Source organism: Triticum aestivum, chromosome 1D (assembly GCF_018294505.1).
Source record: "Triticum aestivum cultivar Chinese Spring chromosome 1D, IWGSC CS RefSeq v2.1, whole genome shotgun sequence".
Taxonomy (NCBI): domain Eukaryota; kingdom Viridiplantae; phylum Streptophyta; class Magnoliopsida; order Poales; family Poaceae; genus Triticum; species Triticum aestivum.
Window position 1 is genome coordinate 460,770,804 of NC_057796.1, and position 14,447 is coordinate 460,785,250.

Genomic DNA, 14,447 nt, shown 5'->3' on the forward strand with positions numbered 1-14,447 from the left:
GACGGACCTGAGTCAAGGTTGCGGATAGCGGCACGTCGTGAAGCCTTCTCCACCGTGTTCGGGGACGCCCCGGAAAGTCCCGACGCCACCCCAAGCCTGGCACTCTTTCGGGCAGAGGAAACCAGAGTAGAGGCCGAGCGAGGACGGCCCCGAGACCTGGGGAGCCTGGAAGACGGGGGAGGGGGCGGAGCCACGGGAGACTCCGGAGGCGATGGCACCAAGAAGTCCTCCCAGCCTGGCATCGGGGATACCAGCCGCGGGGAGGACGGAGGACGGACCTCCATGCTACCCCGGCTGACCTCGCTCTCCTCCTCCTCAGATACGCACATCGGAGGCAGGAAGGGTGGAGGGAGAGTGGCGCCAGGGGGGGAGGATGCGGCCTCGTCGAGCATGGCCGCGATCGCCGCGATGTCCTCACAATCGTCTGCAGGATCGGCATCGGAGGCGCCGTGACCCACACGTGATCAGAATGTTCAGGCCCCTCGAAACTCCCATTTGGTAGATAATTGATCGTTTAGGCAGAGATACATCCTTACTAGAAGCATCAGCGTGCATGTTGCAACGTCAAAGTTATGCTCGGCGCAGTGCACCAAGAGATTTAGCAAATAGGTTGGAAATTCTGATTAATCTAAGATATACTATTCTTCGAAATGAACTCTGGTATATTCTACAAGTTATTTGCTTGATGGTTAAGAGGGGCATATACATGTAATTGTTATCTTGATTTAACATTGCTCAATATATTCAATGTCTGAAACAACAGCCTTTAGCACATACAACTATACTTCACGCATACAAGTAGTCTCGGTCCTCATTGATTCCCCAGCTGAACAAAAACTATTTTGACATGCCAATGACGTCTAAGATTAATAGAACAAGATGTCAAACTAAAGCTACAAACATAACTAGGACAGCCCTGACTAACTACCAAAGCACTGAATGACCACCGTTACTCTGTCATATCACTCCATTTGGATTTACCAAAACATCACCCAAAAATACACACCTCACTATATTTCTGCATATAGACCATAAAGGATTCAAATAGTTATGAAACGACTACATTGCCACCATAGCGGGTTGTCACCATTTCTGGCTCCTCCAAGTTTTCAGTTGGTCTCCATTTTTACATCAAGTAGTTTTAGTACAAGTGAGTAGAAAACCACCTGATGGCAAGAAGCATGTCCACTCCAACCAAGCCAAACTGGAGGAGTCAAGAAGCTTGTCCACTCCAACCAAGCCAAACAGGAGCAGACGTAGGAGAGCCACTTACCTAGTGGCGATGAAGATGAACTCCGAGATGCACACCAACACGACATGACGATATCTAGCTTGTATAAGCAATATTAGAGACATCTCATCACAAAAACATTGGCAAAAATGAACTAAAACCTTCCATTTCCTATACGAACCATGGGGCCAACATTACATAAGCTAGAACAGGCATCTCTACTATAAAGGGGAGTTGGAGATTGTACATTGTACATCGGTATATTTCTTTTGTGAAATAAGTGAAATCAATTCTTTGAAATAAGTGAAATTATTATTTGAGCTGCGTGAAATGAGTACTTTGAATTAAATGAAATCAATGTAACACAAACTAGTGAAATATATTTTGTTTGAAATGAGTGAAATATTTTGTTTAAAATGAGTGAAATCGGTCTCTCTGATAATGAGTGAAATTAATATTTTTGAAGTTAGTGATATAAGTCTTTTGAAATGAGTGAAATAAGTATTTTTAAATGAGTGAAATATGTAGTTTTATACTAGTGAAATTGATCTTTTTGAAAATGAGTGAAACTATTTTGTATGAATTAAATGAAATATTCGTTTTGAAATGAGTGAAATCTATGTTTTTGAAATGAAATCCGTGTTCTGAATATTTCCACACTCTCAATTTTCAATTAACGAATGAGATATATTTCTAAGAAAGGAGTGAAATATATTATATGGACTTTTAAAATCATATAAAATATATGCAAATATTATCTTGTTTTAAAGTTCTCATGGCCTGTAAAAAGATTTTAGAATAATTTTTAATTCAAAAGATATCAATGAATTAGTATCTCAATAGAAAAATGAAAAGATAGTTTTTCAGTGGGTGGAGAGAGATAATCTGTGTGCATGGAGCACTCCGTCCTTCTCTACTTTTATCAGGCAAAAAACTACCATCAAGGACACACATCGGAGTGTATCACAATGTATTCCTGCAGCAAAATATTTGCTACCTTTATACTGCAAGTCATCACAGCGATCTTGGTGCGGTAACAAAGGGCAACAAATGTGACGGTAGGTACCAGTGCCGTTAGAATTTCCGCTATCTATGTCGATTGCTAGGTCTGTACAAAAGTTGTAAGTGCTAAGTCTATACAAAAGTAGAAAGTGCTTACTGCTACTAGGCCAGCTTAACAGAACAATGGATATATGGGCCACGACCATCGTGCGTGTAAAGCGTCATGATGCAGCCATCGTCTTTCTTCTTCTCCTCCCTTTGTTTCTTTTCTGATGAAGATTTGTCCCAAAGAGCTAATCTTCATGCTTGGATATATGGGTGGTCACTAACCAAGAACCACATGGTTCGAACATATAGCTTTATTAACACATAAAGAGTATTGCTTACGTGCCAATCTTTCCGGTATTGTGGACGGCCAAATTAAAGTCGGGCGATATCATCCGAACCTGAGCACAGCATGCAATCAAATGCTTCTTCTCTTGAGAACGTTTGATACAACATTATTTAGAACTAAAAAGCACTGGTCGTGGTATGGGGAAGGACCAACACTTGTCGATGGATGCCTCAGGGGAATTTACTTTCGAGTATGCAACTGCCGGGTTGACACGGCACGAGGCCTCCACCGACCCTCTCGGTCCTAGGATGCTGTACCTTTGCCTTTTATGGAGATTCCATCACCACGCCGATGCCGTGTCAATCAGTCTTTGACTGTAGGTGTGTAGTGTAGGGTGACTACGGGAAAAGATGTCTGAAATGTGATTTTGCCATGGGCTGATCGTTGTGTAAAGTGGACTTTTCTGGTCAGCTAGCCGTGAGTGTGCGTGGGTGGTGGCAGGCCCGGCCGTCGTTGACGTCGGCGTCGGAGCCCCGTCCATTCTGCAAGCTTATAAAACGGCTGCTGAGGAGCCCCATTTGTGCAAACCAAAACCATCCATCTCAGATCAGGAGCAACCTAATCAAGAAAGAAGAGCAGCAGAGCCGTGTTTAATCACTCATCAAGGACCGATGGCGTTTCTGGGAAGATCATTACGCATGACGAGAAGCATCGGCAGCTGGAAGATGACGGAGGGGAAGAGCCACGGCGAGTTGGGGTCGTGGCCGCAAGCGCCGGGACACGTGAGGCAGCTCTTCTGGAGGGTGAGGCGCGCTGTGACACGGCCTGCACGTAGTAGTAGGCACCTCCGGTGTAGTAGGAGTCGTCGTCGACGGTGACGTCTGGCTCCTGGGCTCCAACATCTGGTTGCGACAACCAGGAAGAAAGGAAAGGGGGAAAAGGGGGAGAAAAGCAACCGTGAGTACTCATCCAAAGTACTCGCAAGCAAGGATCTACACTACATATGCATGGGTATCTGTGTAAAGGGGCAATATCGTTGGACTGAATTGCAGAATGCCAGAATAAGAGGGGGATAGTTTGTCCTGTCGAAGACTACGCTTCTGGCAGCCTCCATCTTGCAGCATGTAGAAGAGAGTAGATGGTAAGTTCACCAAGTAGCACCGCATAGCATAATCCTACCCGACGATCCTCCCCTCGTCGCCCTGTGTGAGAGCGATCACCGGGTTATATCTGGCACTTGGAAGGGTGTGTTTTATTAATTATCCGGTTCTAGTTGTCATAAGGTCAAGGTACAACTCCAAGTCGTCCTGTTACTGAAGATCACGGCTATTCGAATAGATAAACTTCCCCGCAGGGGTGCACCACATTACCCAACACGCTCGATCCCCTTTGGCCGGACACACTTTCCTGGGTTATGTCCGGCCTCGGAAGATCAACACGTCGTAGCCCCACCTAGGCACAACAGAGAGGTCAGCACGCCGGTCTAAATCCTATGCGCGCAGGGGTCTGGGCCCATCACCCATTGCACACCTGCACGTTGCGAGGGTGGCCGGTGAGCAGACCTAGCAACCTCTCCATTACAAAGGAAGTTGCGTTACTCGGTCCAACCCGACGCGCGCCGCTCGGTCGCTGACGTCAAGAAGGCTTCGGCTGATACCACGACGTCGAGTGCCCATAACTGTTCCCGCGTAGTTGGTTAGTGCGTATAGGCCAGTGGCCAGACTCAGAACAAATACCAAGATCTCGTTAAGTGTGTTATTTTAAAGTAACCGCGAACGCCGACCAGGGCCAGACCCACCTCTCTCCTAGGTGGTCTCAACCTGCCCTGTCGCTCCGCCACAAAGTAACAGTCGGGGGCCGTCGGGAACTCAGGCCCACCTCTACCGAGATTGAGCCACCTGCCCCTTCAGCCCCCATCTCCGAACAGTATCATAAGTAATGTAACAGTATAAAGTATATAGCATATGCCCGTGATCACCTCCCTAAGTGATCACGGCCTAGTAGTATAGCATGGCAGACGGACAAGAGTGTAGGGCCACTGATGGAATACTAGCATCCTATACTAAGCATTTAGGATTGCAGGTAAGGATAACAACTGTAGCAACAATGACAGGCTATGCAACAGAATAGGATTAACCGAAAGCAGTAACATGCTACACTACTCTAATGCAAGCAGTAGAGAGAAGGAATAGGTGATATCTGGTGATCAAGGGGGGGGGGCTTGCCTGGTTGCTCTGGCAAGTAGGGGTCGTGAACAACGTAGTCGGTCGGGGCACCAGCAGCGACGTCGGTCTCGTAGTCTACCGGAGAGAAGAGGGGGGAGAAACAATGAATACAATGAAAACAGATGCATAACGATGCATGACAAAGCAAACAACGGTGTTATGTGTGCCCTAACGCGGTACGAGGTGATACCGGTGAAGGGGGGAACATCAAAGAAAGTATCCCCGGTGTTTCGTGTTTTTAGACAGATGAACCGGAGGTGAAATGTTATAGGTTCGATATGCTAGGGATGTGTGGCGGACAAACGGGCTACGTATTCGGATACGTCTCGTCGTTCTAAGCAACTTTCATGTACAAAGTATTGCGATCCGAGTTACGGTTTATTTTATTTTCATTTTTAAAGTTTTAAATCATTTTTAGAATTTATTTAATTAATTTAGTTCAACATTATCCAGAGTAGTGCACGCTGACGTCATCATGACGTCAGCAGTCAACAGAGGTGTTGACTGGGTCGCTGACGCGTGGGTCCCGCATGTCATAGGTACAATAATATAATTAACCTATTAATCAGTTTAATTAGTTAATTAGGTAACTAATGTTTTTAGTTTAATTAAACAAGATTAATTAATTTAGTTAATTAATTAGTTAACATTTTTATTTACTTATTATTTATTTATTTATTTTAATTTCTTTTAAAAAAATCATTCTGGGGTGCTGGGGCCCCTTTGTCTTTGGCCCTAGGGGCCTTAGCGGTTACGGGACTGCGGGCGCGCGCCCGAGTGGGCACAGCGGGCGTGGCCAACAGGGGCGCACCCGACTGGGGCGAGCCCAGGCACTGGGGCTCGGGCGAGGCCATCGGCGCGGCCGCTGGCTCCCACGGCGCCGTCCAGCAGAGGCGGCGGAGGTGTGGAACCGGAGCAGGAGGCGGCGCGTCGAGGCGGGCGCAGATGGCCGCGATGGCTGATACATCCATTTTGCATCATGATTTTATATCGATATTTATTGCATTATGGGCTGTTATTACACATTATGTCACAATACTTATGCCTATTCTCTCTTATTTTACAAGGTTTACATAAGGAGGGAGAATGCCGGCAGCTGGAATTCTGGGATGGAAAAGGAGCAAATATTAGAGACCTATTCTGCACAACTCCAAAAGTCCTCAAACTCCACGAAAGTTATTTTAGGAAATAATAAAAAATATTGAGCGGAAGAAGTACGTCAGAGGGGGCCCCACCTGGCCACGAGGGTGGGGGGCGCGCCCTACCCCCTGGGCGCGCCCCCTGCCTCGTGGCCCCCCTATTGGCCCTCCGGTGGCCATCTTCTGCTATATGAAGTCTTTCGTCCGAAGAAAAATCATAAGCAAGATTTCGGGATGAGACTCCGCCGCCACGAGGCGGAACCTTGGCGGAACCAATCTAGGGCTCCAGCAGAGCTGTTCTGTTGGGGACACTTCCCTCCGGGAGGGGGAAATCATCGCCATCGTCATCACCAACGCTCCTCTCATCGGGAGAGGGCAATCTCCATCAACATCTTCACCAGCACCATCTCCTCTCAAACCCTAGTTCATCTCTTGTATCCAATTCTTGTCTCATAGTCTGGGATTGGTACCTGTAGGTTGTTAGTAGTGTTGATCACTCCTTGTAGTTGATGCTAGTTGGTTTATTTGGTGGAAGATCATATGTTCAGATCTATTATGCATATTAATACCCCTCTGATTATGAACATGAATATGGTTTGTGAGTAGTTACGTATGTTCCCGAGGACATGGGAGAAGTCTTGCTATTAGTAGTCATGTGAATTTGGTATTCGTTCGATATTTTGATGAGATGTATGTTGTCTCTCCTCTAGTGGTGTTATGTGAACGTCGACTACATAACACTTCACCATTGTTTTGGGCCTAGAGGAAGGCATTGGGAAGTAATAAGTAGATGATGGGTTGCTAGAGTGACAGAAGCTTAAACCCTAGTTTATGCGTTGCTTCGTAAGGGGCTGATTTGGATCCATATGTTTCATGCTATGGTTAGGTTTACCTTAATACCTTTGTTGTAGTTGCAGATGCTTGCAATAGAGGTAAATCATAAGTGGGATGCTTGTCCAAGTAAGGACAGCACCCAAGCACCGGTCCACCCACATATCAAATTATCAAAGTACCGAACGCGAATCATATGAACGTGATGAAAACTAGCTTGACGATAATTTCCATGTGTCCTCGGGAGCGCTTTTCTTTATATAAGAGTTTGTCCAGGCTTGCCCTTTGCTACAAAAAGGATTGGGCCACCTTGCTGCACTTTATTTACTTTGGTTACTTGTTGCTCGTTACAAATTATCCTATCACAAAACTATCTGTTACCTATTATTTCAGTGCTTGCAGAGAATACCTTGCTGAAAACCGCTTATCATTTCCTTCTGCTCCTCGTTGGGTTCGACACTCTTACTTATCGAAAGGACTACGATAGATCCCCTATACTTGTGGGTCATCAAGACTCTTTACTGGCGCCGTTGCCGGGGAGTGAAGCGCCTTTGGTAGGTGGAATTTGGTAAGGAAAAATTTATATAGTGTGCTGAAATTTACTGTTACTTGTTACTATGGAAAGTAATCCTTTGAGGGGCTTGTTCGGGGTATCTTCACCCCGACCAGTAGAGCAAAGAGTTGCTCCTCAACCCACTGAACCTACTGAAAATGAAAATGTCTACTTTGAATTTCCTTCGGGTATGTTAGAAAAACTGCTAGCTAATCCTTTTGCAGGAGATGGAACAATGCATCCTGATGAGCACCTTATGTATGTGGATGAAGTTTGTGGATTATTTAAGCTTGCAGGTATACCCGATGATGTTGTTAAGAAGAAGGTCTTCCCTTTATCTTTGAAGGGAGATGCATCGACATGGTATAGGCTATGCGATGATACGGGGTCATGGAACTACAAACGATTGAAATTGGAATTTCATCATAAATTTTATCCTATGCATCTTGTTCATCGTGATCGCAATTATATATATAATTGTTGGCCTCGCGAAGGAGAAAGCATCGCTCAAGCTTGGGGGAGGCTTAAATCAATGTTATATTCATGCCCCAATCATGAGCTCCCAAGAGAAATAATTATTCAAAGTTTTTATGCTCGGCTTTCTGATAACAATCGCACCATGCTCGATACTTCTTGTGCTGGCTCTTTTATGATGAAGACTATTGAATTCAAATGGGTTTACTGGATAGAATTAAACGCAACTCTGAAGATTGGGATCTCGACGAAGGTAAGGAGTCAGGTATAACACCTAAGTTTGATTGTGTTAAATCTTTTATGGATACCGATGTTTTCCGTAAGTTTAGCACTAAATATGGACTTGACTATGAGATAGTAGCTTCTTTCTGTGAATCTTTTGCTGCTCATATTGATCTCCCTAAAGAGAAGTGGTTTAAATATCATCCTCCCATAGAAGTAAAAGTAGCTGCACCTATTAAAGTTGAAGAGAAGACTGTTACTTATAATGATCCTATTGTTCCTACTTCTTATGTTGAGAAACCACCTTTCCCTGTTAGAATAAAGGACCATGCTAAAGCTTCAACTGTGGTTCGTAAAAGCAATATTAGAACTTATACACCTCCTGAGCAAATTAAAGTTGAACCTAATATTGCTATTGTTAAAGATCTCTTGTCTGATAATATTGGTGGGCATGTTATTCATTCCTGTAATGAAACTGCTAGAATTGCCAAACCTTGTGCTAAAGATAAACATAGACCTGTGGTAGGCATGCCTGTTATTTCGGTTAAAATAGGAGATCATTGTTATCATGGCTTATGTGATATGGGTGCTAGTGCTAGTGCAATACCTATTGCCTTATACAATGAAATTAAGCACGATATTGCACCTACTGAGTTAGAAGATATTGATGTCACAATTAAGCTTGCCAATAGAGATACTATATCACCAATGGGAATTGTTAGATATGTTGAAGTCTTGTGTGGGAAAACTAAATATCCTGCCGATTTTCTTGTTCTTGGTTCCCCACAAGATAGCTTTTGTCCCATTATATTTGGTAGACCCTTCTTGAACACTGTTAATGCTAGGATAGATTGCGAAAAGGATGTTGTTACTATTGGTTTGGGTGATATGTCTCATGAGTTTAATTTCTCTAAATTTAGTAGACAACACCGTGAAGAGGAATTACCTAGTAAGGATGAAATAATTGGTCTTGCTTCTATTGCCGTGCCTCCTAGTGATCCTTTAGAACAATATTTGCTAGACCATGAAAATGATATGTTTATGAATGAAAGAAGGGAAATAGATGAAGTATTCTTTAAACAGGAACCTATCCTGAAACACAATTTGCCTGTTAAAATCCTTGGGGATCCTCCTCCACCCAAGGGTGATCCCGTGTTTGAGCTTAAACCGTTGCCTGATACTCTTAAATATGCTTATCTTAATGAGAAAAAGATATATCCTGTTATTATTAGTGCTAACCTCTCAGAGCAGGAAGAAGAAAGATTATTGAAAACTCTGAAGAAGCACCGTGCTGCTATTGGATATACTCTTGATGATCTTAAGGGCATTAGTCCCACTCTATGTCAACACAAAATAAATTTGGAGGAAGATGCCAAACCAGTTCGTGATCATCAATGATGGCTGAATCCTAAAATGAAAGAAGTGGTAAGAAAGGAAATACTAAAGCTTCTAGAGGCAGGTATAATTTATCCCGTTGCTGATAGTCAGTGGGTAAGTCCTGTCCATTGTGTCCCTAAGAAGGGAGGTATTACCGTCGTTCCTAATGATAAAGATGAGTTGATCCCGCAAAGAATTATTACAGGTTATAGGATGGTAATTGATTTCCGCAAATTAAATAAAGCTACTAAAAAGGATCATTACCCCTTACCTTTTATTGATCAAATGCTAGAAAGATTATCCAAACATACACATTTTTGCTTTCTAGATGGTTATTCTCGCTTCTCTCAAATACCTGTGTCAGCCAATGATCAATCAAAGACTACTTTTACTTGCCCTTTTGGTACTTTTTCTTATAGACGTATGCCTTTTGGTTTATGTAATGCACCTGCTACCTTTCAAAGATGCATGATGGCTATATTCTCTGACTTTTGTGAAAAGATTTGTGAGGTCTTCATGGACGATTTTTCCGTCTATGGATCCTCTTTTGATGATTGCTTGAGCAACCTTGATCGAGTCTTGCAGAGATGTGAAGAAACTAATCTTGTCTTGAATTGGGAAAAGTGCCACTTTATGGTTAATGAAGGTATTGTCTTGGGGCATAAAGTTTCTGAAAGAGGTATTGAAGTTGATAAAGCCAAGGTTGATGCTATTGAAAAGATGCCATGTCCCAAGGACATCAAAGGTATAAGAAGTTTCCTTGGTCACGCCAGTTTTTATAGGAGGTTCATTAAGGACTTCTCAAAAATTTCTCGGCCTCTGACTAATTTATTACAAAAAGATACACCATTTGTCTTTGATGATGATTGTGTAGAAGCATTTGAAATACTTAAGAAAGCATTGATCTCTGCACCTATTGTCCAGCCACCTGATTGGAATTTACCCTTTGAAATCATGTGCGATGCTAGTGATTATGCTATAGGTGCTGTTCTAGGGCAAAGAGTTGATAATAAATTAAACGTTATCCAATATGCTAGTAAAACTCTAGACAATGCTCAAAGAAATTATGCTACTACTGAAAAAGAATTCTTAGCACTTGTATTTGCTTGTGATAAGTTCAGACCTTATATTGTTGATTCTAAAGTAACTATTCACAATGATCATGCTGCTATTAAATATCTTATGGAAAAGAAAGATGCTAAACCTAGACTTATTAGATGGGTTCTCTTGCTACAAGAATTTGATTTCCATATTGTTGATAGAAAGGGAGCTGAGAACCCCGTTGCAGACAACTTGTCTATGTTAGAAAATGTTCTTGATGACCCACTACCTATTGATGATAGCTTTCCTGATGAGCAATTAAATGTCATAAATACTTCTCGTAGTACTCCGTGGTATGCTGATTATGCTAATTACATCGTTGCTAAATTCATACCAACTAGTTTCACATAGCAGCAAAAGAAAAAGTTTTTCTATGATTTGAGGCATTACTTTTGGGATGACCCACATCTTTATAAAGAAGGAGTAGATGGTGTTATTAGACGCTGTGTACCTGAGCATGAACAGGAACATATCCTATGCAAGTGTCACTCCGAGGCTTATGGAGGACACCACGCTGGAGATAGAACTGCACATAAGGTATTGTAATCAGGTTTTTATTGTCCTACTCTCTTCAAGGATGCCCGTAAGTTTGTCTTATCCTGTGATGAATGCCGAAGAATATGTAATATTAGTAGACGTCAAGAAATGCTTATGAATTATTCACTTGTTTGACCTTTTCCTGCCTCTAATGGATATACACATATTTTAGTTGCTGTTGATTACGTTACTAAGTGGGTAGAAGCTATTCCAACTAGTAGTGCTGATCATAACACTTCTATTAAAATGCTTAAAGAAGTTATTTTTCCGAGGTTTGGAGTCCCTAGATATTTAACGACTGATGGTGGTTCACATTTTATTCAGGGTGCTTTTCGTAAAATGCTTGCTAAGTATGATGTTAGTCATAGAATTGCATCTCCTTATCACCCGCAGTCTAGTGGTCAAGTAGAATTGAGTAATAGAGAGCTCAAATTAATTTTGCAAAAGACTGTTAATAGATCTAGAAAGAATTGGTCCAAGAAACTTGATGATGCATTATGGGCCTATAGAACTGCATAAAAAAAATCCTATGGGTATGTCTCCGTATAAAATGGTTTATGGAAAAGCATGTCACTTACCTCTCGAACTAGAACATAAGGCTTATTGGGCTATTAAGGAGCTCAATTATGATTTCAAACTTGCTGGTGAGAAGAGGTTATTTGACATTAGCTCACTTGATGAATGGAGAACCCAAGCTTATGAAAATGCCAAGTTGTTTAAAGAAAAAGTTAAAAGATGGCATGACAAAAGGATACAAAAGCGTGAGTTTAATGTAGGTGATTATGTATTGCTATACAACTCTCGTTTAAGATTTTTTGCACGGAAACTTCTCTCTAAATGGGAAGGTCCTTACGTTATCGAGGAGGTCTATCGTTCCGGTGCCATAAAAATCACCAACTTCGAAGGCACAAATCCGAAGGTGGCGAACGGTCAAAGAATTAAACATTATATCTCAGGTAATCCTATAAATGTTAAAACCAATGTTATTGAAACCGTAACCCCGGAGGAATACATAAGGGACACTTTCCGGAATGTCCCGGACTCCGAAAAGGAATAGGTATGTGGTACGGTAAGTAAACCGACTCCAAAACAGTTCTAATGGCAATATTTCTCCGTTTTGGAATATTTAGAAAAATAGAAAAATAAGAAGCAGTCCGGGAAGGACACGAGGCCCCCATGAGGGTGGAGGGTGCACCCCCTACCTCGTGTGCTCTCCGGACTCCGTTTTCTTGCACGATACGTATTTTGGTCGATAAAAATTCATTATATATTCTCCCGAAGGTTTTGACTCCCGTATCATGCAATTGTCCTCTGTTCTTGTTTCGAGCTGTTTCTGTCAGGGTTGTCAAGCCAGGCATCATGTCGTCCCCCTCTTCCAACAATGGTGACAACGATGCTTGGCTAATGAAGATAGAGCTGAAGAGGGAAGAACATATGGAGATCAACAAAGATGAAGGGATCAAGAAGGCCACAGAGGACCAAGCTCCTGAAGCCAACCTTCAACTTGATCACAATCTTCTTACCCCAACTGAGATCGAAGCTTTCAAGATGATTGAGTTAGCTCGTATACAAAACAAGTATCTCACCCGTGAAAATATTTTGTTGAAGGAGCATATTGTTATTGAGAACCAACAAACTATAATCTCAGTCATTGAAGCAATTGCAATTTATCATAACATCAGAAAGAGTCTATGTCAGAGCTTTCTAGCAAGTCCACATACTCAACAATCATTTAGTCTTTCATAATTGCTAACACTCACGCAATACTTGTGGTTACGGAGTTTTAATCGGACACAGAGAAAGATAGGGGCTTATAGTTTCGCCTCCCAACCTTTTACCTCAGGGGTAATGTCAACAATAATAGTTCATGCTAACCCACATCCAATTAGATATATCTATCAGGATCTTTCCAACATCCTGTGCTTGCCAAAGGATAAAATGTAAAAAAGGAAAGGTGAAGATCACCATGACTCTTGCATAAGGTAGAAGATAATAGTAACAAATAGGCCCTTCGCAGAGGGAAGCAGAGGTTGCCATGCGCTTTCAGGGTTGGATGCACAAAATCTTAATGCGAAAGAACGTCACTTTATATTGCCTCTTGTGATATGAACCTTTATTATGCAGTCCATCACTTTTATTTCTTCCACATCACAAGATCGTATAAAGCTTATTTCCTCCACACCAATCAATCATACATATTTAAAGAGAAATTTTTTATTGCTTGCACCGACGACAACTTACTTGAAGGATCTTACTCAATCCATAGGTAGATATGGTGGACTCTCATGGCAAGACTGGTTTAAGGGTTTTTGGAAGCACAAGTAGTATTTCTACTTGGTGCAAAGAATTTGGCTAGCATGAGGGGGAAAGGCAAGCTCAACATGTTGGATGATCCATGACAATATACTTTATCTCAGATATAAGAAAACATAACCCATTACGTTGTCTTCCTTGTCCAATGTCAACTCTTTAGCATGTCATATTTTAATGAGTGCTCCCAATCATAAAAGATGTCTATGATAATATATTTATATGTGAAACCTCTCTTTCTTTATTACTTCCTATTAATTGCAACGATGACCAAAGCTATGTTTGTCAACTCTCAACAACTTTTAATCATCATACTCTTTCTATGTGAAGTCATTACTCTCAATAAGATCAATATGACCTCTTTATTTCTTTTCTCTATTCTTTTATTCACTCAAGATCATGGCAAAATAATCAGGCCCTTGACTCAACACTAATCTTTATTATATAGCTCACGGACTCGATTACAAAGAAGGATCATAAAGCAAATCTCAAAATTAGATCATGCCAAAACTTTATTCTACTAGATCAAGATACTACTAAATAGGATCGAACTAAGAAAAATGGTAAAGATAGGAGTGTGATGGTTGTGATACGATACCGGGGCATCTCCCCCAAGCTTGGCAGTTTCCAAGGGGAGTGCCCATACCCATGTGATTATGTCTCCTTTGTTGATGATGAAGGTGGAGTTGTTGATGATGGGTAATCGCACATCGAGCGTAAGAGATCCTCCAACTTGCAGATAATGCCCTTGAGTGCTACATATGACAATATCCATATATGTTGCTGCTTTGAAAATAATCATGATGCCCTCATGTCCGTATTTTATTTTATCAACACCTCTACCTCTAAACATGTGGACATATTTATCGTTATCGGCTTTCGCTTGAGGACAAGCGAGGTCTAAGCTTGGGGGAGTTGATACGTCCATTTTGCATCATGCTTTTATATCGATATTTATTGCATTATGGGCTGTTATTACACATTATGTCACAATACTTATGCCTATTCTCTCTTATTTTACAAGGTTTACATAAGGAGGGAGAATGCCGACAGCTGGAATTCTGGGCTGGAAAAGGAACAAATATTAGAGACCTATTCTACACAACTCCAA